This window comes from Etheostoma cragini, chromosome 7, assembly GCF_013103735.1.
Source record: "Etheostoma cragini isolate CJK2018 chromosome 7, CSU_Ecrag_1.0, whole genome shotgun sequence".
NCBI classification, from domain to species: Eukaryota; Metazoa; Chordata; class Actinopteri; order Perciformes; family Percidae; genus Etheostoma; species Etheostoma cragini.
The window spans coordinates 27512394-27516699 of record NC_048413.1 but is presented as its reverse complement, the minus strand read 5'-3'; the positions used below and the strand labels follow the sequence as shown (position 1 = coordinate 27516699).

The 4306-nt window shown below is 51.3% G+C and overlaps 1 long non-coding RNA gene across 1 annotated transcript; it reads left to right on the top strand.

The window, feature by feature from the left end:
- On the top strand, positions 1-1232 carry LOC117947219. Its single transcript, XR_004657187.1, has 3 exons — positions 1-109; positions 197-449; positions 646-1232. It is a non-coding gene; the product is annotated as an uncharacterized LOC117947219 (long non-coding RNA).
- The last annotated feature ends 3074 nt before the right edge of the window (positions 1233-4306 follow it).

Sequence of the window (4306 nt, the reverse complement as noted above, 5' to 3'; positions counted from 1 at the left end):
CCCCACCCCCACCTGCTGCCGCCCCGCCCACCGCAACCGCCCCCCGCCGCCCAGGACGCCCAGCTGGAGGACGCCACCAGGAGCCTCCACAAGGCCCTCGCCCTGGAAGGTAAGGACCGACCACTTCCTGCTACGTCACCAAGGTCTGACGGTGTTTTCACATGTCTGTCTTGCCTCCCTTGTTTGTTGTTGCCAGGTCTGAGGGACTGGTACCTGAGGAACACGATAGGCTCCGCCCACCAGAACCAGGCCAACGGGAAGGTCAACGCAGGCGTCAACACCAAGGCCAACGGGGGGGTCAAAGGTCAGGCCGGAGGGGGAAGAGCTCTGACCGGCAGACGGAGGACTCACGGCGGACTCCAGCAGCCGGCCTATCAGACGGAGACGAGTCATCAGAAAAAGACGCTGCCGCATTCAGCCACGTTCCACGGACACCCGCTGCACGGCAGGTAGGACTCACCTGCACAGGTACAGAGCTGTCGGCCAATCAGGACGATGCAACGTCTCCCCCAAGGCGTCTTTGGGGAAAATGGATTTGGCGGGTTGTACTTTGTGGATTCAGTAGTTTGGTTGATGAACCTGAACCATTTCTCTCTCTCTCTCTCTCTCTCTCTCTCTCTCTCTCTCTCTCTCTCTCTTTCTCAGGTCTGTGGAAAGCTCTCTCTACCAAGACTCATTCCCTCCTCAGAAACTAGAAGACCAGCCATCTCCTGGAACTCTGGTCTGACTCCCCGACCAATCAGGAAGCTGATCCCGGGCTGGCTTCTTGGGGTCATACCTCTCTGGACCGCTGTGTCCCGCGGGTTCTTCGGGAGAACAGGGGTTACGTCCTAGGTCGTTAAATGGCTTCCATGTTTCCTCCATGTGCTTCTCTTCCTCGCGTCTCAGTCCGTCCAACCAGGAAAGCACGGGAAGGAAACGAGGAAATGTGTTTTTAGAAGGTTGGGACGTCCTTTCCTCAGAAGTGTCACATGACTTTGTCAGCTGTGTGGGCGGAGTTAGCGACGACTTCCAGGAAGGATGCTCTCTGTATCCTCGCTCATAGCTCCTCAGAGATCCCTCCTCCATCCTCGCTCATAGCTCCTCAGAGATCCCTCCTCCATCCTCGCTCATAGCTCCTCAGAGATCCCTCCTCCATCCTCGCTCATAGCTCCTCAGAGATCCCTCCTCCATCCTCGCTCATAGCTCCTCAGAGATCCCTCCTCCATCCTCGCTCATAGCTCCTCAGAGATCCCTCCTCCATCCTCGCTCATAGCTCCTCATAGCTCCCTCCTCAATCCTCGCTCATAGCTCCTCATAGCTCCCTCCTCCATCCTCGCTCATAGCTCCTCATAGCTCCCTCCTCCATCCTCGCTCATAGCTCCTCAGAGATCCGGTTCAAGCGGGGAGCGTGGAGATATCAAAGAAGAAAAGTGAGATTCGGCCCAGGACACCTGGCTCTCGTACGTCAACTGAAACCCCGCCCCCACCATGATGTCACCTTGAGGATGGTGATGTCACCCTCTTGTTGGAGGCTGCAGTCTGATCTCAGGGTCTCAGCTGTGATGTCCAAATTTATGCTTCTGCAGAGCTTTTTCACCGTAGCCCCCATGAGCGCTAGCGTTGTTCTGTGTCTTTAAAGCGCCGACGCACCAACTCGATAATCAGCCGTCGGACAGTCTAGCGAGGTCGTTGACTCGAGTCTGGTCAGTGTGTTTGTCCGTTGGGAAGGGTGGGGGGGGGGGGGGGGGGGGGGGGGGGGGGGGTTGGGGTGTCAGACTGAAAACGAGCAATCTGATTTGTGGAGAGCTGACCTGAAAACGAGGAGCGGGATGAGAGTCTGTAGGATCCGTAGCAGGAGAACTTTCCCCGCTCTTTGTTTTCATGTTGTTGTGGAGAAGGAAAACCGGGAAAGGAGTCGGAGAAGATGCAACGCTACCACGCCGCGGCCGAGTGAAGGTAACCCCAGTTTCCACACAACCGACAGCTGAAGTCTCGAGGATGCATGAGATCTCGCGAGATCTCGTAGAATGGAACCACAAAAGCACCACCAGCTAGTCTCCATCCACAGGAGTAGATGGGGAACAGCTCTGCTGTGTTTCCACGGTGGAGTGCAGGGAGACATGATCCGTCGTGAGCAAGGTGTATTTTATTTTGAAAATTAACCAGATCTTTTACTTTGTTTCTGTGCTCGACTTCCTGTCCTGTCCTGCACTATTTTGCCGCGGAGCTCTCCGGCGTCCGGCCAATAGGAGCTCTGTATCTGGTCCGGAGGGCTGGGGATCGCCGGACCAGACATTGACTTTAATGGAAACCTAATGACTCCTCAGCTGTTCCAGAACCGGTGGAAATCGGGGGTGAGTCGCCCAATCGGTGTCTCGAAGTATGTACCCGACCCAGGAGCAGAAGTAGTCCTCAAGCGTCACTGGACCGGCTGCCCTCCAAAGAGTCTCTGGGTTAAAAACCAAACCACAGCTTCGTGTCATGTGAGAACATCTCAAACTGAACTGCAGGTTTTTTTACAGTTGGATTGTTGTTTTTTTAACGTTTTCTACTACGACGTCTTCAATCTGCGATCCGACTCCGCTCAGACAATCAGGACGAAACCAGACTTTTATATAAAACTTTTGATGATGATGATGAAGAAGAAACTGTTGCACACTCTCTCTCTCTCTCTCTCTCTCTCTCTCTCTCTCTCTCTCTCTCTCTCTCTCTCTCTCTCTCTCTCTGAGGACAGATAATCACCAGCTCAGTCCCACAGACCAGCAGTTTTTTAGAAGTGTGAACGATGAACTTTCAATAGAGTTTTTCAACTGGTCGGATCAGGCGAGCTGGTTGACTCCTCTCAGGTGAGCCTCTTCAGGTATTCAGTCTGGACTCGACGTCTCTGCACTACGTTACACGAGGACATGCAGCAGACGAGTCTGCTGTGTGACGTCCTGCTGCCCTGCGCCCTGAGGACAACCAGAAACCAGAAACTGGACTTCCTGTCTCTGTGCTTGGAAGTAGTGTCTCTCCCTGATGTGAGTCGAGTGCAGATTTGACTCGCGCATGCTCAGATTTCAACGGTTTACGGCATAACGCGTCAAAACGAAATTTGTGAAATCCATGAAATAATAAAGTTTTCTCATTACAAACAAAAACTGACGACGGAAAGAAAACGTTTTAGCTAGCTGTGATTGTTCAATTGCTAACGTTGGCTCAAAACACCATTCCATTGACAGCCTTTGTTGTGTTTGATTGCTAGCTTGTAGCTAGCTAAGCTAGCAGTAATGTCAGAAACGTATCTACCTATGGTTGTTTGTTTGCTAGCTTCTAGCTAGCTAAGCTGGCAGTAATTTCAAAAGCGTTTTAGCTAGCTATGGTTGTTTGATTGCTAACGTTAGCTCAAAACACCATTCACCTGACAGCCTTTGTTGTGTTTGATGCTAACTTGTAGCTAAGCTAGCAGTGAACAAATTTGGTTAAGTAGGTCCATTTTTACTGTGTTGACATTACAGAAGTCTCTCGTTAGCATCTTGTCGCGAAGTGACGCATACGCGACTCAAATCTGCACCCAACTCATATTGGGGAGAGACAGCAGCATCAGCAAACTCAACGTTTGAAAAAAAGGAGGAAATGGCAAACACCCAGGAAATGATGAATATAAAACAGTAGCCATGTTTTCATTCACGTATTTCATGCTCATTTTGAAGAAGCGCATCAGAAAAGCTGAAAGGAAACGGCAACATTCAACAAAACGTCTTCAATAGCACACAGACGTGTCTTTTTACTCTTTCTGAGGTGGTTGATTCTCTAAATGGGACATGGGAACACCTTTGCTGCATTTGTTGTGACGTTAAAGGGTAAATTTGGCTTTTTTTCCAATCTGGACCCGATTTTATGTTTTTTTGTGTCTAACGGAGAAAAATTGGCGGCAAAAACTGTCCTGTTACAGTCCTGAGGAGGGTCCCAATCAAGAGTCATTGGAGTCCCAGGACAGAGTCTGAATGTCCCGGGACAGTCATTGGAATCACAGGACAGAGTCTGACTGTCCCGGGACAGTCATTGGAGTCTCAATACTGGGACAGTCATTGGAGTCACAGGACTAGGACAGTCATTGGAGTCTCAGGACTGGGACAGTCATTGGAGTCACAGGACAGAGTCCGACTGTCCCGGGACAGTCATTGGAGTCTCAGGACTGGGACAGTCATTGGAATCACAGGACAGAGTCTGACTGTCCCGGGACAGTCATTGGAGTCACAGGACATTGTACAAGACAGTGTCTGACTGTCCCGGGACAGTCATTGGAGTCACAGGACAGTTTTTGCCCCCCCCCCCAGGCCAC